Source organism: Panthera pardus, unplaced genomic scaffold (genome assembly GCF_024362965.1).
Source record: "Panthera pardus isolate Hobbes unplaced genomic scaffold, ASM2436296v1 HiC_scaffold_10, whole genome shotgun sequence".
NCBI lineage: Eukaryota > Metazoa > Chordata > Mammalia > Carnivora > Felidae > Panthera > Panthera pardus.
The window spans coordinates 100,234,862-100,256,069 of record NW_026526655.1 but is presented as its reverse complement, the minus strand read 5'-3'; the positions used below and the strand labels follow the sequence as shown (position 1 = coordinate 100,256,069).

General features: G+C 39.9%; 1 long non-coding RNA gene across 1 annotated transcript in view; it reads right to left on the bottom strand.

The window, feature by feature from the left end:
* Positions 1-18,791, bottom strand: part of LOC109278749 (uncharacterized) — a 66,196-nt gene extending 47,405 nt beyond the window's left edge. Inside the window, exons 1-2 of the long non-coding RNA XR_002085819.2 lie at positions 18,680-18,791; positions 17,878-17,988 (exon numbers count right to left, since the gene is read on the bottom strand). This is a non-coding gene — a long non-coding RNA (uncharacterized LOC109278749). The remainder of the gene's footprint in view (positions 1-17,877; positions 17,989-18,679) is intronic.
* Between the last annotated feature and the right edge of the window lie 2,417 nt (positions 18,792-21,208).

Below are 21,208 nucleotides of genomic sequence, written 5' to 3'. Positions count from 1 at the left end.
AAAGTTTGAATGTTGTTATTAAATGTCAAAAGCCTTGGACAGAATGATAATCACCTTCATGGTATAAATTATATATATGACATATATAGTTATATATTATGATTATAAATTAAACATACCAATAGTTTATATATAAATTATACATGAATATTATAAATATAGTCATGCTTGTATAAGCATAAAACAATTTCAGAAAGGAATTTGGGAAAGAATCAAAAGAAACTGTTACCAGCAGTTACCTTAGGGAGACAATCTGGGTTAGTAATTTGAGTAATTGGACTGTGTATACATATGTGCGTATGTGTTTATATAAAATTGTATATACATAAAATCATATATAATTTAACCACCCAGATACCCCCTCTTAGTGTGTGTGTGTGTGTGTGTGTGTCTAAATAATCTGAGTGATAAAATTTTGGACCATTTTGGTTTTCTGTTTTAATTAAAATTAATAAGGATAAGTATATTTTTAAAATAAACAGGAATATAAATAAACAGAAATACAAGAGGTATAACAATACTGTTCTGACAAGCTGTAATTAGTAATATAATAATACATATAAAAAATAAAAGGCATATGTGTAAAGATATAATATATTAATACTAAGATAAAATGATAATATAATATGTGCAAAAGGTAGAAGGCATAATACTGATTACATAGGTGATACAAAGACTGCGCCTCTTCTTTCCCTTCAACTTCTTTGGGGATTAAAATACCTACTAATAGGGGCACCTGCATGGCTCAGTCAGTTAAGCACCTGACTTCAGCTCGGTCATGATCTTGCAGTTCATGAGTTCGAGTTTCCGTGCTCAAAGCTGAGAGCCTGGAACCTGCTTCGGATTCTGTGTCTCCCTCTCTCTCCCCCTTGCCCACTAACACTCTGTTTCTCTCTTTCCCTCTCAAAAATAAACATTAAAAAAATAAAACATTGGGGCGCCTGGGTGGCTCAGTCAGTTGAGCATCCGTCTTGCACTCAGGTCATGATCTCGCGGTTCGTGAGTTCGAGCCTCGGGTCAGGCTCTGTGCTGACCCTCAGAGCCTAGAGCCTGCTTCAGATTCTGCATCCCCAGTCCCCGCTCTCCGCCCCACCCCTGGTTGTGCTCTGTCTCCCTCTGTCTTTCAAAAATGAATAAACGTAAAAAAAAATTTTTTTAAATAAAATAAAATAAAACATCTACCAATATATATATTTTTTACAGTTATCCCTCTAACGTTTGAATGTGCATTTCTTGTCATATAACAAGAGAACATAAAGGAATATAGAGGAATTCATGCAGAATTGCATACATTTATTCATTTAAGTAAGTGGTTACTATATGCAGGAATCTGCGATTCACTGGAAATGCAAAGATGACTAAACCATTCCCTGTCTTTGAGAAGTTTACATTCAGGTGGGAATCCCATACGTGAAACTATTACATCAAGTGTGATCAGTGCGAGTATTCATGACGTCAAGAGACTTGGAACAGAACAGAGGCACAAAATGAGGCAAAGTTTCTCAGATGGGCTGCACTTACTTAAAGCATGCCAGTGTCAGAGTCACAAGTCTGTCCCCACATGCCAGGGTGAGGCGTTTGAACTCAGACCTTTAGCAGCACTGAGCCAGAGATGGCTGTGAAGCCTAGAAATGAGGCAATCCATTTCTTCTTTAGAAAGATCAACTGATGGTTAACTTGGCAGCTGGTTTATAAGGGAGAGGTCAATTCCATTAGCAGAAGAATCTGTTGGGAAGTGATTACCATAGTGTGAGTGAGAGAAGGCAGTGTTCTGAGTACAGGGAATAACAGTACACAGATATGGGGCAAGGTATAGATTTGACAGGTGTTTAAATGTAACATAAACAGAAACAACCAGATACATGGAGCAAAGCCAGTGATGACTTGGGATATGAAGCAAGGACAGGTGGATGCTTTGTGGTGCTGTTAGTTGGAAAAGAATTCGGGAAAATTCTAGGAAGGTTGAAGTGGTGAATAACCACTAGTGTGAGCACATAGAGCGTGAGGCCCCATGTCGTTGCCTGACTAGAAATGGTGGTGAGCAGAGCATTACGCATGTCTGTGGCTCAGTGTGACTTATGTTGTGAAGTCCTCCATGAATTCTCTTAGGAAAAAAAGGCTGCAGATTTCAGTTTAGAAGTTCAATGAGCAGAAGTTTCAATGAGAAGAAGAGCAAGAATGAGTGACACATTTAAATAGCAGACAAAAGAAAACAAGCCGGTAGTGGAGGCAGAGACGCGTTAGATAAATGGTGTTTATTTCTGTTAGAAATAAAAACACCCATGACTTCATCTGTGAATCATTTTCCTTTTTGAGATGAGATTTAGCCCTTTCAAAATCCAGAAGCATTATGGAACACCTTCTGCTCTTACTTGTCTGCTACCTGTTGTACATAATTAAATATCACTCACTGCCCTTAAAATTTGATGTACCCTCTAGCAACCTTCATATTAAATCTGTTCTTAACCAAGATTTCCTGGTTAGAGGAGTTTTGTGTTTTTTTTTTTTTTAAATAACTGATTCTTAAAAAGCTTTTATTTCTGCCAGAGCAAAACCTTTTCAGAACGTTTTTTTAAACACTTCACTGAGATTTTTCAGGCACAGTGTTACAATGTTTCATGACAACAAATGTTTTCTTGATACTCCATAAGGGTCTCAACCACCCCACTCCCAAGAACTAATACCAGAGAGTAGGGGAAAAAATGTCATGGCCAAGACTTTCATGGCCCTCTGGAGAGTTGTTGGAAAAGATAATATGATATGAACCTCATCCCAACCTCAATAACCCCTGTCTTGCTGGGATCAATAAAACACGGAAAACCTTCAGAGTATCCAGGGTTGAATTTAATATTGCCCTCTAAGGGCATTCCTTTGTCCAGGCCACAGAGGTTTCAGCAAATTCATTGGCACATAAAAACTTTCTCTCATAGATTTTTTTTAACATACAAAAGCTTCCAATTCCAACAGAACCTCTTTTAGCAAAATACCATGTGAATGAGTTTTTCTGCAGTCAAAGCAGCCTGAATGCTCATTAAATTGCTAAGCAGTTAATTCTATAGCCTCAGATCTGAAAGATAAGCTACTTAGGGGACAAAACTCATCCTTTCTAGTGACTTCTTTTCTATTTCTGTCTGAAAATGATCCACTTTGGGGAATTTTTTTTTTTTTTTTTTTTTTTTTTTTTTTTGGTAATAAGAGTTCATTTCCCACCGAAATCTCTCGCTACTCACTGTCAGTGGTTGTGCATTTGTCTGAAACACACAACATTTGGGGTAGGGGGTGGAATCTAAGGCAGCATCCAGATAGGACACTGCATTCCAAATCCAAACACTAAGTAAGGTTCTAAAATGACCCTCTGTTTTGGATTATTCTTTCTACTGACAACTTTATTCATGTAGGTAAGACAGTTGATATCCAGGAAAATTGCAAAGTGGCTGAAATATGGAAACCTTTAAGGAAACTGCCTAAATGCATATCAGTCAGAAAAGAAACAGGAAGTTTTGGGAGATGTTTGTTTGTTTGTTTGTTTTAGTGGGGGAGAGAGGTATGTCATAAGTTCTATTTAATTTGGAGCCAGAAGAGCACTTTAATATTAATTGTTAAGATCAATGTACTAGAAGGTCATTAATGATGAATGGAAATGCAATAGAGTTACGGAATAAGAAGAAGGGGGAGGAAGAAGAGAAGAGGAAGAAATTCAGTAGACCTTGCAAGAAGGTCAATTTTAGACATTTGGCTCAATTCCCTGTGTGCCTCCTCCACCCTTCAAGAGAGATTGGTATTTGCTACAGCCAGAATATCAAGCATATCCTTCAAAAGAAAGACCAGCAGTCTATGGGAGCAGTCTGCTTACCTCTCCACCTCCACCGGACAGAGTTGCAATGACAGTGAATTGTTTCCTGGACATCCTTAAGACACAGTTCCTAAATCATGAACATCCTTGGCAGGAGGATTTGTTAAAGAAAAAATTCCTCTTGGTGCACCTGGGTGGCTCAGTCAGTTAAGCCTCCAAATCTCCATTTCGGCTCAGGTCATGATCTCAGTGTTGGTGGGATCAAGCCCCATGTTGGCTCTGCTGACAGCATGGAGACTGCTTAGGATTCTCTCTCTCTATTTCTCTGTCTCTCAAAATAAATAAGTAAACAATTAAAAAAAAAACAAAGAAAAGAAAAAATTACTCATGACCCTTGTTAAAATAGTAAGGCGGAGTTTATTGAGAATTATCACAATAGGTATAGGGACCACAGCCAGGGGGATTTACAGTAGGGGAGAGAGATTGGGCTCAGTTGTGAACAGAACAAGAAAAGGTTCTAAGAGGAACATTAGGGTTAACAGGGGATTCTTAAACTGACCTAGCCAGGTACTTGGTGAAGACAGACCAGGATGATCAAGACATGACTTGGGGGACAGGGGAGGATGAGAAACGCAATCAGATAAGGAGGGTGATCAGATATGGAGAGCGGAGCTTTCTGTCTACATCAACCTAGCAGGGCTCTTACAAAAACTGGGCAATGCAAAGACAGATCTGGAAGTGCAAAAGTTGAGGCCTAGTTAGGAAGAGCATTCAGAGGAAGTTGACCGAAGTTTGATCCAGGAGAAACTGCTTGTCAGATTGGAGGAGGAGTCAGAGTTCAGTGTCACCAGAAATGAATCTTCCTTCCACTGCAAATACAGTAAGGCCTCCTCCAAGAATGAGTTTCGGATGGTCAAAGTTCCAGTCATTTCCACTGGCCTGATGTTCTACCCCTTGGCCTGCTACGTTCCTGCCAAGACAGGGGATGGAGTAAAGAGGTTAGATGCCATTTATTGGTCTAATGGGAAACCACCTGCCTGCTGACTGATGGGAAGTCCAGGAAGTAAACAGTGTTGCTTCCTCACATCCTGCTTTGTCTGCTCACATTTTTCTGTCAAGTAAGTCACACGTATCCCAGCTCTTTAGAGAGAAGATTATTTCAAGATTCCTCCAAAAAAGGGATTTACTGCCCTCCTTCATTCCCTGAGGAGCCTTGTTACTTTGCATCCCAGGAAACGGTTCATTGTGCAGGCCAACATGGACTTGCCCAGCCCTGAGACCCTGTGGCCGGCCTCAGGGAGCACCAGGGAATTGAAATTCCTCAGCAGCTCTGTGCCTGTAATAAAACTATTTTTCTTGAAATTGATTGCTTGCTCTCCTGGAGACCTAAGTCATCCCTCCTGGCCACTCCGGTTCTCCAGTGCCTACTGGTTATCGCTGTGATCTTAAGAGAGATTGTTTCTCTGTTAAAAAAAAAAAAGTGGAGGCATGCAGGCATCCCAAGTCCTTCACTAATGACTCAGCGTGAATTTCTTATGTTAACAAAGAAGCAAGACTCCTACATGCTACCTTTCTTTTCTATGGTTCTTCATCTGAAACAAAACTAGTGCTTTTGATCTGTTGTTCAATATTTATTCAGCATCTGCCTAGCACCAGAGCATAGCTGGGCTCTGCCCTCTCGCAGCTCAAAACATGGCAAAGGAAATAAGACGTGATAAGCAAATAATGCCATGTACAAGGAATGTGAAAATGAAACTCAAATTTCAGTATTCATCAATACAGTTATATTGGAGCAGCCACGCGCATTCGTTTCCTCCTGGTCTGTGGCTGTTTTCCCACAGTGGAACGGCCGACAAAGAGACAAAATGATCGCAAAGCCTAAAATGTTTACTATCCGACACTTTACTGAAAAAAAAATTGCCAACTTCTCTATAAATTACCCAAACGATAGCTCATGTATGTTTATAATACTTGCAGCTTTTCTAGCTCTTTGAAAATCAATGATATGATGTTATCACGGCAAAATCCCTGCGAATTGGGAGAGCAGGTATCATTATCTTCACATGACAGCTGAGGAAGCAGTTGTAATAGATCCCAAATTAAAGAGGCTCAGTATAGCTGCCAGGCAAAAACCACATCAGAAAGATGACTCATCCTTGCCAAAAACCTAAACCATGCTCTTCTGTTTTGCAGGCTTCAAATTGAAGTGCAGAATCCTCCTGCTCTCCTTTCTGTCCTCCAAAGCCTCTCCCCGCCACCCCTCACCCCCACTGGCTACCTCTCCATCTCACCCTGGGTAACAAATGAGAAATTTTGAGGACTATTGAGCACTATAAATTTTCACAGCAGGGCTGCTTCTTAGCCCAGGAACTTGGGTAATTGTCACACATTGGTAAAATTCATAGGAGACAATTGCCCTCAAATCAACAATTCCATCTACAAGATGCCATTGGGGGGTGGGGAAGAGGAAGAATCCTGTATAAAGATTTGTGTAAAGATTCTTGTACAAAGAGTTGAGAGTTTTAACTGAGTCTCAAATAATGCCTGCACACATTCTTTGGCCTTTAAAAAAACAGTTCTCTTCCTAATATTCTGTTTTTCATAGTGGTTTATTATCATTGTGCTTTTAAAGCTATACTCACATTACAGTACCGGAAGGAGGGGCGCCTGGGTGGCTCAGTCATTTAAGTGTAAGACTCTTGGTTTCGGCTCAGGTCATGATGTCATGGTTCCCTGACATCGAGACTTAAGTCAGGGTCTGTGCTGACAGCTTGGAGCCTGAATTGGATTCAATGACTTCCTCTCTCTCTATCCCTCCCCTGCTCTCTCTCTCTCAGAAATAAATATTAAAAAATAAAAAAATAAAATAAAATACTAGAAAGAAATACAATGAGTGTGAAAAAAATGTTGTCTTTGGGTGGGGAGATAATGGATATTTCTTTCCTAAGTGTCCTACATTTCCTACATTTTCTATAAAAACCATGTCTATTTTAAAGAGTTTATTTAAATATATACATATACACATATTTGCATATTTCATGTGTCTCTTATAAAGGGTATCACCTTGACCAAACCTTAGACAGTCCCTTGGAGTCCTCATTTTGAGTAGGTGCTGTCTTGGGCCTTCTTCTCCACTTGCCTAGCCCACTGTTAGAAAAAAATCCTGCAAAGTCATTTTAGTGAGAATGCCCCCCTCCCCCATTCCTTGATATCTGATCACTCTAGATATGTGATTAAATTCCTCATCCTCTACATTTGATTTGTGATCCCCATGGCTTGTCTTCAGCGAGAATCCTGTTAGGTTGGTCTAGCAAGAAGTAGTCCCTACCCCTGATGTCTTCTCTTAGTAATTTTCTATCCAATGACCCCCTCACTCTGCTCGTTGGCTGTAAATCCCCATTTGTTCTTGTTGCATTTGGAGTTGAGTTCGATCTGTCTCCCTTACTGCAATAGTCTTAATACCTATTGAAACAGTCTTCCATAAAGTCTTCTTTACCATTTTAACAAGTGTTAGAATATTTTTTTCTTTCACATTTTAGAAGAGCCTATTTTTTTAAGTTATCTCACAACACATTTCTCAAGGAACCTAAAAGCCCTGTTTCAGCCAGACTTTATCCAGAATTTCTTAACTAAACCATTCACCTTCCCCACCTCTCTGTCTTTGCTAACAGCATCCAACCATGTGAAACACCTTTCACTTGTTTATCTGTTAATAGTATTTCAAGAAAATTTAATTATAACAAGTTGTTCCTTTCTTTAGCTCTTTCAAACTATTTCATAAAACTAATCTTTGTTGTCTTTGCTGACAAAGACAACTACCCTTGCCCACATCCATCAAGTTATAACTATGGAGCCAATTATTGTGTCTGACCTAAGTTGATAATTGAGGACAATTTTAGCTTTGGTAAACTCCAAAAGCAGTTCATGAAGGCTCAGTCTTGGATTTCTATGACAGTGTTATCTTAGCTCTGCACAAGCTTCTCAGGTTGGAACAGAAGACAATTTTTCTGCAAAATGTGCCACTTAGTTTTTAGTGTTTGGTAAATATCTTTCATCCTCAAATGCCCAAAAAGTGAGAGAGAGGAGAGTTTTGGTTAGGCAGAGCTAAGTGTAGGTCTACGTATAATCTCCACAAGGTTGAGGCAAGTGAGCCGTAGTCTTAAGGGTGCCACCAATGTAATTGACACAGTTTCTCATTGCAAGAGAGAGAGTAGATCTGGGCCAGTAAGAGCTGTTACAAGTAGGTCAACTGGGTAAAAGAAGAGACATAGGATCATTTAAAGAGCGCTAAAAAGCCTGCTCTGCTGCAAAATATATCTCAAGCCAGTCTAACCACAGTATTAGAAACCTCCACTATCCCAAGTAAAGTATTTCATTGTACAGACACCATGACACTAATGGCCTCAGTTAAAATTCAATTAATTTCTTAAATGGAAGCAACATTAAACCATCATTCATTACAACTTAAGAAACATTTGGAGTGCCTGCTGTAGGTGTATATTCTGTGGGTATATTCAATGACTTAGAATGTAGCTGAGAAGTTAGGCACATTAAACTTTGCATCCTGATGGACCAGTTTTTAGTTTTTGTCTTTTTTTTTCACTTCATCAGGAACCGATAGTGGCATTTGCACATGACAGATATGCAGGTCACGTGATTCATCAAGTGACCCCCAAAAGCACCCAGACTGGTCTATACCTTGTTTAATGTGCAGTATTCCCTAATCACTCACTTGACTGTCACAGCAATGTCATATTGCTATAAACATTTCTAAATGCTTATTCTCAATTTCAGAACTCATTTCATTCTTAATTTATGAATGAACCTTGCTGTGGACTGCAAGGAACCATTTAGGGCCAGCACCGCACTTTGAGCAGCCTTGTCTATATCCAAAATTAACAACTCGGGCTGCACATTCAAAATATCTGAAGAGCTTTAAAAATTACCCACCCTCAGCCCCCACATCACAAGCTTCAGGATTCTCAGAGTGCCAGAGGAGCGAGATTCCTGAAGCCTAAAAGCTTACAAAAGGCTTTAAGGATTGTCTACTATCCCTGTGTGAGTAGATACTTGCCTTTCAATACCCCCCAGTTTATGTGAGAAACAGATGTAAAGTGCAGACTCCTATAAGCCTTGTTACAGAATTACTCTTGAGTGAGCCCATTCTTTTGTGTTGACCAAGCCAGGCGTTACTATTTAGACAGCAGTCAGCTAGGAAGTGGTTCAGATACCTATACAAATATCTTTTAAGAGTCTTTTAAAATTTTTCATTACCTTTTCTTGTTTTCCAAATGAAGCAGTTCACGGTCACTGTAGAATTTGGGCCATCTGGAATGATTAAAGGAGGGGAAAAAAATCACCCATAATCCTACTATCCAAAAGACAGCCACTGTTAATATTGTGGGGCATTACTTTCCAGATCAACACTTCTGCACACATAGACACATTTTAAATGTATGTAGCATGCTATATCTTTTTATATATGTTATAATCACAGGAATTTTATCATGTTAATATTTGTCTTTTGGGTTTATAATTTATTTAATCAATCCTTTACTGTTAAGCATTTGAATTATGTTATTTTCCCCCATAATATCAGTGATACTAGAATGATCCTTTTATATATGTAACAATTCCATATTACAATATAACTGTTTTTTGAGATCTCCTACAAATAACATCATTGGCTCAAAGGGTATGAACATTTTACCGTTCTTATTACACCCTTGCTATCTTTTTGTTTTTTTCTATAGGATTTCCAATTTTACCCTTTCTCCTGTATGGCAGAAGTACATATTTTCTGAATTCATAGAATACTGAGCAATATTATTCTCTAAACTTTTGCTGAATGGGATCTTATTTTTGTTTTAATTTGTATCTGAGTACTAATATAGTTAAATATGTTAATATTGATGATGATGCTGATGCTGGTGGGGAGGATTGTACTGAACATAGACAAATTATACATTAGTCTGCTTGTAAGTGCTTTCCTCTTTTCAATCTACCCAACCCTTTCTCTTTAAGTCTCTAAGTAAAATTGATTTGAACCTGTGGACAAACTCTCTTCAATACTTGTGTTGAGATAGAAGCTTTTGCCCAATATGTTCAGGTTCTTACAATACAGTGTCTTTAGCAATGACTCTAAACAATTACTGCAATAATAGATTGGAGTGAGAAACTCATGAAGTGGGCTCATGGCAACTCCTGCACTGAACAACACAGTCAGTGAGAACTGCTAACATTGCCCCTGGACATTAGACTATCTCAGCTGTGCTAGCATCCCTGGGAAGAAATACACTGACTAACAACATGACGTCGCTTCAGAATTGACTTTCAGAGTACTATAAAACTGAAAGCCAAGGGAGTTACAAACATCAAGGGTCTATGCGGGTTATGTGAAGCAAAATCCAGGCTAATGAATCATGGTAAGATTGTACATAATAAAAACATGATATAAAAAACATGCAAATGGAATCTCAGTACTGTAGGACTGACCACCTGTCTTCTTCCCATTGAACATCTGGGTTCCATCATTTGTATATCTGGGCTATAGGGGGCTGAATGAGGCAAATAGATGGGCTTTGGCAAGGTTGTGCTCCCCACCACCAAATGTCACAACTGGACAATTTTTTAACGACCAATCTAGATTTCCTATTTGGTGATAGCATTTGTGATATTACTGGACAGCATTTGATCTGATATCCAACTGCCAAAAATATAAAGGAAGGAAGGAAGGAAGGAAGGAAGGAAGGAAGGAAGGGAAGAAGGAAGGAAGGAAGGAAGGAAGGAAGGAAGGAAGGAAGGGAGGAAGGGAGGAAGGGAGGGAGGGAAGGAAAGAAGAAGGAGGGAGGCAGAAAGGAAGGAAGGAAGGGAGGGAGACAGGGAGGGAGGGAGGAAAGAAGGAAGGAAGGGAGGAAGGAAGGAAGAGAGGATGGAGGGAAGAAAGAAAAAAGAGTGAGAACCACTGTTAGATAAATTCTCAAATGCCACTAAGGAGCACCTAACCTCTGGCTATATTTGTTTAAGTCCATGAGGGATATATTTTGCTTTATATCATGTGTCTCTAAATCACAGACTTTATATATCTATATGCTTTACTCTGCTTAGTTGCTGTTATCCTCAATAAAGTATCTCCATATTACTTTTGGCATTTTTAAAATCAGATATAATTGACATATAACATTAAATTAGCCTCCAGCATATAATATCTCAGTGTGGTTTGGTTTTGTCAGTTCAATTATTAATTGCCTTTCCTCACCTGAATCCAGCACACGATGGCTGCTTCATAAGTAAATGCATCTTTTACAAATCTTTGATGAATTAAAAAGAACAATACTATCTATCTTTTGGAAGATATGCAAGAAAAGACTGCAGCAATAAAAGCCCAGTGATTTTGGCTCTTACTTCCTATTCTGTGATTAAAATAAACCTTTTATCCATCATGGGATTTGGTATACATTGGGATATCATTACTATTTAAGGCAAATCAGATACTATGAACTTTCTGCTGATTAGAATTCTTCTCCGGACTTATCTGCAGAAAAACAACAAACTCCTTGGCTTATTCAGAGAGGTCACACAACTTGGCCCAAATGTATGATGTCTCTACTCATGCCTCACTTCCCTTCTGTTTGCCCATTAATTTTGAATCCTCAACTTACCAAATCTTTTTACACCTCCAAGCCCTGTTGTTGCCATTCAGGTATCCAAGAAAACTCTTCTTTCTTCTTTATATCTTGGAAGATCCAGTTCTCCCCTCAAATATTCTGGTGAAAATTATTTATTTGTTCCCTGTCCATTCTCACCCTTTCTCCTCCATCCAGTCATGCCTTTTCCTACATTCCTTCCATTATGTGTACTTACCAGTATAGGTCTTATCAACCTGTGCAACAATTATTTACTGGTTTTTCAATAATGAAGTCTTTTCAGCTAAAGTTCTACACATAGTATTGTACTGCACAGGAGAGGAACTTCAGATAGATATTCCCTTAGTCCTCAGAGTACTTAGAATTTAATGAGCAAAAGAGGGTCACAGCAAAGTTATAGCACACTATTTGCAAGTAGATGTATTGGAAATTTTAACACAAAGCCCTGTAAACTCTAAAACCACAAATCTGTTGGCCTAGTCATAATTTAGCATGGCAAATGTTGCAAATATGCCTCTATAAATATTTGAGTGTTTTTCATCAAGGATTATTCCATGTGACATTATTACCATCATTAACGGCACTGAAATCACTTCTCCTTTGGAAGACAGGTAAAAGAAACTCCAGAGAATTTGATTTTGGGTTATTTACAAAAAGTTACTGTGACTCCACCACCAAGACTTTCCATGCACTAAAATTCTTGCATGTAAACTCCATACCCACATAAGAAGTAGAATTTGAACAAGCTCACATCACGTGAGTGATGATTCCTAAAAATCACACAATACGAATCTCTGTTATGGCCTGAGACAGTTTATTGGCAAAAATCTGCAATGGAGGCGAAACAATTACAAACATCGTTTGAAGAAAATGACTCATTAAACCAGTGGGGGCATTCAGTTCGCTCTAACGGACGGTGTGTACTTCAAAGCAGCTTACCTAATCACACACCGATGGCATCAGCTTCGCCAGGCCCACGCTCTGAAAGGCTGTTAAACCCTACAAGCTTTTACCCAAATACACTGAATCTCTTCAAAAGCTGTTTGGGGAGGCTCTAGTCAGGCACAATTTTATCTCATTTGCTTGACTTCCACAGGTTTTTAGCTTTATCTTGGAAGTTAGAAAATAAAATGTTTCTGCTCCTTAATTTCCCTTCCCTTTGGAAACCATCTGCCTCCTAGGTGTCTGTTGTTGCCACCATCCAGCTAGGATTCTGTGTTTGCCTTTTTAGCATGAAGAACTACAGAGAAGAGCTGGGGCTGGCTGACGGAGTTATGTGGAGTGGTGCCAGAACTTTGTGTTCGAGAAATGTTGGGGGAGAAGATGGAGTGATGGAGGGACGTCAGAAGGCAAACATTGGACAAGGGAAGTCAAACAAATCAGTATTCCCTATGTCTTTAATACTTTGGATCAAAACCATAAAGGTGCAATGAAAAAAGTGCAATTTAAAAGTGTAATAAAAGTGTCCTTTAGGCGAGAGGATGGGCACGGGAGAGTGACAGGGAGAGAAAGGAAGAGGGGGGAGTTCCTAGAAATAATGAGGCATTTCGTGGAGGTATATGCGAGGTCCAAGATCATACCCATACTCTATTAATTGGGTGCTGATGTCATAATAGAGAGTGTACAAATGTTATGGGTAAACTCACTGGGGGAAGTTAAAAAGGCCTTAACTGAGGAAGTGACATTTTGACTTCATCTTGAAATTTATGTTATGAGGGCGCCTGGGTTAGTCAGGTGGTTGAGAGTCTGACTTTGGCTCAGGTCATGATCTCAGGGTTTGTGAGTTTGGGCCCTGCATCAGACTCTGTGCTGATGGTGCAGAGCCTGATTGGGATTCTCTCTCTGCCCCTCCCCCACTCACCCTCTCTCTTGCTCTCTCAAAATAACTAGTAAATAAACTTAAAAAAAAGAAATTTATGTTATAAGGAGTTGGTGAGGATGTTTCAAGCCCAAAAGGCAGCAAAAACAACGCCCCCTCCCCCCCCCCCCCAAAAAAAAGAGAGAGCAATGCATTTGGGAGACAGTGGGAGCCTTTCCTGAAAGAGTAGGAAATGTAGGCTTGTACTATCTGGAAAGTTCTGCTTGGAATTCACCCTGGAATCCCTGGCACCTGGTCTTCCCTCCTGCTGCCACAGGAACTGGAGTAAGTGCTGGTCTGCTAGGAGTCATGGGCTGAGGCTCCTGTAGATTCACTTTTTAATTTAGTCCTAACAAAGCTTTGCTCACATGTCAGTACTTAGTTTGGCTCAAACCCCACATTCTTTCCTCTTGCTCCTATGCCTCCTTGTGGGAACTAGATCTACTGCATTGGACTCTCACTATTGTTCAGAAAATAATTCATCTATTCCCACTGATTCTTATAAAGGGGGTCAGAATATACCACCCCAAAATATGTCACTTTGCCATTCTTTTGAGCTAACAGCTAACACAGGAGTGCTGGCTCTGTCCCCCATCACTGGAATGATGAGGAGTGAGGACTGGGCAGAGGCAGAGGTTCACCTCTTTGCCCCTGAGCTAGAAACCAACACAAGGGCACATACACAATGGAGAACATATCAAAGAAGAAACAATGATGGGAGGGGGTACAAGGCAAGGTTTATAATTACATAAATAAGGTTTGCCTATAACAGTCTAAAATCATTCTCACTGTCCTGTTAACAATTATTAAAATATAGTCCCCTTAGTAATAACATCCATACCCACGGTCACTGTAGTCATACAAGTCATAAGCTAAAGAGGCAAGAGGTTGGTTAATGTCATGGACACAATTTCAGAGCAGAGCTCTGGTAACATCTGGTTCACTATGCTCTTTATCTTTGGAATGGTCTCCTGCCTGACTTTTTTTACCCTACTGGAGCCTACCTTTCCTTCAAGGCACGTTTTAGGTATTTTCTCCGACCACCTGAACTGGATTCTGTCATCTCTGTGCCTTGAAAACGCTGCGTGCACCGTTTGTAAAATAGTTACCACATTATTTTATGTTGCTGTTCTCTTTCCATGCAGACATTAAAGTTCATCCAAGGCCAACCATCTGTGTTACGGCCATAACAAACTCATGCAAGAAATGAATGACATGTTTGCAAGTTGAACCTTTTCCCCTCTACACCATTAAAACAAAACTGTAAAGACTTCATAACACAAATAATTTTCTCTGAGCCAAGAAAAGTTCAAGAACTATCTATTGAGCACCTACCAGATGTCAGTCTCTCTTCAAGTTGGCAGAGTGGTCTTGGGAATCAAAATCAGAAAAAAAATTTCTTGACCTCATGAAGCTCATGGAGAAGGACAGACAATATCTTAGAAAAATAACAAAGTCTGATGATCTTTCAAATATCACAGCCTCAGTGAGGCCTCCCTCACTATCTTACTTAAAATTGCAATGCCCTACCGCTGCAATTCTAAAACTGTCATCCCCTTGCCTGCCTTCTGGCTTTCAAAAGCATTTAGCACCTTCTGACATACTACTTCTTTTATTTGTTGATTTGTTTAACATCTGTTTCCCCCAGCTAGAATCTGGGATCTATGTTTTATTTACTCTTAAACCTCAGAAGCATAAACCAGTGTCTACTAGAAAGCAGATCTTCTGTAAATAACTAATGATTGAATTAGTAAATTATATATGTTAGAAAGCGATACATGATAGCAAAATTAGGAGAGAACAGTAGATGTCAGCGCCGTAACGGCCATCCTACTAGATTGTGATTTCATATTGGGTGATCAGGTAGGCCTCATTTGTAATTAAGCCAAGACTTGAAAGAGGTCAGAGGCGAGCTGTACTTGGCAAAGACCCTGGGGCAGGAGCAGGCCTGGATTTCATGGAACAGAACAGTAAGAGGCCCAGTAGGTTTGGAGCAAAAGTGAGAGATGAGCCAAGAAAGGTAAAAGGGATGGGGGTGCAGCAGACAACGGAGGGCTGTATAATCCCTTATGAGGACTACAGCTTTTATCCTGATTTTTTCTTAATCTTATGATTTGATTTATCTCAGTAGTTCACAACCAAGAACAATTTTGCCCACAAGGGGACATTTGGTAATATCTGGGGACATTTTTTATTGTCACAAGGGTGAAGAGAGATGCTATTGGCACTAGTGGGTAGAGGCCAGGGATGCTGCTAAATTAATATCCTGGAGTAGACAGGACATCCCCCGCCCCTGTGCCCCGACACCCCCCCCCCCACACAACAAAGTAGCAACTCGTTCCATGTGTCAATAGTGCTAGGGTTTAGAAACTTGATTTAACTTTCAAAAAGGTGATTCTGGTAAACACAGGGACGGCAAGGATAAAACCAGGAAGGCCAGTGAGGAAGAAGCTGCAATAATCCAATGAGGGATTCTGTGGGTTCAGTTTGGGGAAAGGAGTGGAACTACTGAGATATGGGGGGTTCTTATCTCTAAAACAGATATGTTTTAAAGGTAGAGACCCCCAGAATTTCCTGATAGTCTAGATTTGGGGTGTGAGAGAAAGGTAAAACTCCAGGACAACGTGAGGCTTCTGGTTTGAACTTCTGTAAGTAACAAAGTGATATCGAGGGTAGGGAGGGTGACTGGGCTTGCAGCAGGATTTGGGGGATGGGGTGGACATCCCACATGAGGCTTAGGGTGTGCTAAATAAAAGATGCCTATTAGACATCTAGGTGGAAATATCAGACATGCAGTTGGATAGGTAGGTCTGGAGTTATACAGAAATGTCTAGACTTGAGTTATATATTTGGGAGTCATGGGTGCGTGGGTGATATGTGATGATCTCGAGGGAATGAGTATGGAAAGTGAAGGCAAGAGAAGCAATAACTGGGCCCTGGAGGACGCTCCTGTGAAGAGGTTACAGAGAATCAGGGGAGGGTTCACTGGAAGACCTGAAACACTGCCATTTCCTGGGCACTTTCATGGAGCTCCAGGCCCTCAAATAATTGGGTTTTGGTTTTTTATCTTCCTGCTATATCTTGGTCCACGGGGCTGTCAGCATTGTCCTGAGAACCCATCCATAGCAGGAAATGCATCTCCACTTCATGGCACCCCTTGGTTTCCTGTTTGGTCACTTCTCTGCTTCCTAGCTCCTGGTCATTTGCAGCATTGATTCCAGTGCCGATATTCTCTTACTTCTGCTCCAGTGGCCGCTGGGAGCCCAGGTTTGCCATCATTCTCTTTGTCCGACTGATTCCATCTCTAATCCTCCAAGCACAATTCTTTGTTGATTGGGCCTCATGATTTTACACACACACACACACACACACACACACACACACACACACACATTGTTTAGGAGTTCATAACACATGTAGCTATAATCCCTATTTTCAGGCCCTGCATCATGCTAAGTTCTAACTTATCTCTGGGTCTTTGAACATGCTGTTCCCAATGCCTGTGTAATATTTGATTAGGCCTGCCATAACAAAGAACCACAGACTGTGTGGTTTAAAGTGCAGAATTGCATATTCCCACAGTTCGATAAGCTGGATGTCCAAGATTATGGTGTAGGCAGCCATGGTTTCCCCTGATGCCTCTCCCCTTGGTTTGTAGATGGCTGCCCCCTGTGTCCTCACATGGCCTTTCCTCAGTGAATGTGCTGGTAGTGTCTCTGTGTTTTCTTTTCTTAAAAGGATACCAGTCATGTTGGATTAGGGCCTACTCTAAATGGCCCCCTTTAAATGTAATTATCTCTGTAAATGCCCTATTTCCTAATACACTCATATTTGGAGATTAAAGCTTCAAAAATTAATTTTAGGGGATACAACTAACATGGAAACACTATTTTCTTCCTTCGTAGGCTAGGAAGCCACTTCATTCCTCAGATACCAGCTAAGAGGTCACATTCTTTAGAGGGCTTTTCTTGAGCTTCCAAGCTTGTTTTTGGTGACCCTGTGCTTATTTTTAATACTAAGAATTGTCATAGTGTATTACAATTTTCTTTTTACCTGTCAGCATCCCCCATACAAACACGTGCAAGCTCCTTGAAGGTAATGTCTGTCCTGTTCACTGTTGTATTGCTACTGTGTAACACAGGGTATGCACTCTGGAAATGTTTGTTGGGTGAATGAATAGAATAACGAATTAATTTATATGTTTTATATTTTTAAACATTTTTAAATGTTTATTCACTTTTTGAGAGACAGAGACAGAGTGCGAGCAGGGCAGGGGCAGAGAGAGGGAGACAGAATTCAAAGCAGGCTCTAGGCTCTGAGCTATAAGCACAGAGCCCGACGCGGGGCTTGAACTCACAAACCGTGAAATCATGACCTGAGCCTACATCAGCCGCTTAACCAACTAAGCCACCCAGGCACCCCTCTCTATGCTTTATATTTTTAATCAGATGGACATGAATTTATTGGCCTCAGCAACTAGTGCATTGCCTGCATAAGGTTGAAAGTAAGCAACAATTGTTGATGGATGTAATTGAGTCCATACTATGAATTACTGTATTCATTTGAATTTCTTTACTCACGATATTCATGTTGAAAGGAAGGCATGCCCTGAATATTCTGTTGGGTCATCAGTCTTGAATTATACAAAATTCAAATTAAATCTGTTTCTTCTTTTGCTGTCAGTGGAGTGGCTAAATGAAGAAGGTGAGAAGAATAGAGAGGAATGATCAGATTAGCAGCTTTAAAACTCTACAGAACTGTGATAGTTCAGCAGCCAAATATGAATATTAAAGTGTTATAGAAAGGTCAGGCAATGTGAAAATGCTTCAGGCAAAGTAGAAATGTTACTACAGTAAACAATGCGCTAACTAAATTTGTGAAGCTCTGTAAGATAACCTCTGTGCAGTTTTGACTTTGAGACAGGTCGATTGCCAATGCATATAAATATCCCTTTCTCTTTCTCAAAGGTCAATCAGCTTTTATCTCAAAAGAGAAACAAACAAAACTGAACCAAGCTATGAAAAAATCCAAAGACAGGAGCAGGGCTGTAAAATTAATGAAATGTATGATTTTATTTAACTAGAGATGTAAATCTGAATACCCTTTTGGCAGATGGAGCAGTGCAAGTTATTTGTGGCTTTCCAAACATCACATTTTCCCCTGCCTTTGGACCAGCTATTGTCTTTGTTTGCAATGAATCCCATAACCCCCAACAATAGCACATATGGTTCTCTCCTATTCCTCTTCAATATTTAATTCCTTGATAATCTTCCTTAGACACACACACACACACACACACACACACACACACCTATGTTTGATTTAAATACTTCTTCACTGGGCTTTTATAGCATCATATCCATAAGCCTTGATAGTGCTTACCTGTTTCAAACTTGTTAGTTTTCTTGTCTATCTTCCCTAATAACTTGTGATCAATTGCAAATCATAGAACCGTGTTTTTTCAGTGCTGTATTTCCCTATGCTCAGGATGATGCCTAGAACAAAACAGATGTTTATTAAATGTTGAGGGACTCTAGCCAAGAATGAACACGTATGAATGCATGAAGATCAGAGTTGAGGGTATTTGTTACAGAAGCCATATGAGAATTTTAATATACAAAAGTCAATCTTCATTGATAGAAACACACACGTTTTCTCTTTCCTATAAAACTTCCTGAGAACGATTTTAAAATGTGTTTGTTTTCCTTCTCAGGGAGAGCATTTGGGGACATTGTTTTTAAGGTGATTCTAACCACTTAGGGTGGAATTAGCTGCAGGAAGCCACTGTGGTCTCAAGAGTCTCAAGATTTATCAGGGTCATTCTGTAGAGGTTGGTTGTTTATAGAGGATTTTGGTTTCATTTGCTTAATGTGGTTTTTAATCTCTGATTAATATAATAACATTAAATACTAAATAAGGAAAGACAAGCTTTCAAATCCTGTTTTATTTGTGCTCTTCTTTTGGGGTATTTCTGGTATATCCTCTTGATGCTTCGCTACATAATATTTGTATCTGTGGCCCTTGAAGAACACTCCTTCTAGACATGCCAGTTGATTATCGGCCCTGAAAGCCCAATACACAGACATCTATCCTCTTGTGCCTCGAATCGTTCTTGTTGTAACAGAAAAGAAAATGAGGCTGCCTTGGCAACATTTCATTGGCAGAAAGGATGCTGATGTGTTCTCATATGAGCGATTGAACCTGAGAGTTTTTCTTTCTTTTACCTTTGCTGAATAGCAATTGCCATCTTACCATTTTCTTGCCTGCTTTTCAAAAGGGGATATTAAAGATTTAAATAAAGGCAATATCCTGTAGTTAGTTTCTGAATTAGCAGCGTGAGGGGAGGAGGCAGGATTGCGTTCAGGGAAGGCCATGGGCTTCAGAGCTGGACAAATTTACATTCATCCCTTGCTCTGGAACACACTAACGGTGAATTGGCAGGATTATTTAATTCCTTGCAGACCAGATTATTCAGCTGTAAGAGGAGGACTGCTGAGATAAAACTCATTAAAATTATTGCTTAAGTAAAATCATTTAAAAATTTTGAGTTGACAGGAGAGAAGGAAAGAAACGTCCATTTTGTGGGAGCTTACGATGTGTTTTCAATTTCCTAAATGAAGTATTATACTAGATTACAGACTTTGGATGTTTTACTTCTGCAAATTTTCATAACGGGCCCTACACCACAGTAAGCCTTCTACAAATGATAGTCACTTTTTCTTCACCAAGAATTTCCCAAATGAAATAGGGCACATGAATTACTAACTTTTAAATGTACCTTACCTCTTGATTTCTTCCTCATCTTGCCTCCCGGATAGTTTAGTGTAGACTTGAGAGATCCATCAACTTTGGTTTAATCTAGACTTTGGCATTAATAGCTATGTGTGCTTGGACAAATTCTCTACCTTACCAACGTGATCTACAGCCTGAGTTCCCAATGAAGATCCATCTCTTAATAGCCACAAAGAATTTAGAAAAATTGCTCACTCCTCAAAATGTAAATGCATTAAAACTTTGTGATAGCATACCCCAAGCTGCCATGCCTACCACATGCTGAAGATTGGATCAAGTTTGCTTTCAGTTCTTTTCCCCAAAACGGACAGGCTAAAACTCTTACATTCTGAGATAGTTGGGAAAGGAACAGTGGGTGCGTCCTAATATCCCGGAGGAAGACTAATAAAATGGGCATCAACTCACGGAGCCATGGTTAGATCGACTGCAAATGCCCTGAATATTCAACAGCTGGAACTAATAGCCACCTGCAGGTGGCGCCAAACTCCAGGCTGAACTGGTAGGGATTTGGATTGTGTTTGGACTGACCTCTCTCACCCTCACCACTACCCCAGACTTACACCAGATTAACCCCACAAACTTACATTGACCATTCTATTGTCTTATTACTAACATGGCACCACATTTTAGGTCATTTTTTAAAAGCACTTACCACTATGCCTGGCATTCAGAGACTGAAAACAAATGGTAACTGGTTATTATTAATTAAAATAATATATCTAAAAGCAAAAAGAAGCCTTATATTTCCTGACAATTTATTGCCTTTTCCAAAAGGAAACAATGTGTTTTATTGGTGCTTACAGGTTAAAAAATCAAAGAATCTTACATAAACATTGTATAACTGTGGGACTGCTGATAATACTGACTCCATCTTTGGCCCTCCGCCATCTTTGATTCCTGCCCATGCAATGACATCCCTTTGGGCTACATGTTCCAGGCCCTTGGAGGTTAACGTATGCCCTGACCATAATGTGGGAAGTCTTCTTCTGATCTTCCCCCGGTGCACAGATTGTACCACCTAAGACAACTACCCTTGACCTCATCACAATGCTCCTGTCTGTATGAAAGCTGTGGGGTTAAGTTTCAGACTTTGTGGAGAATAACTGTGTAGGGCCTGGA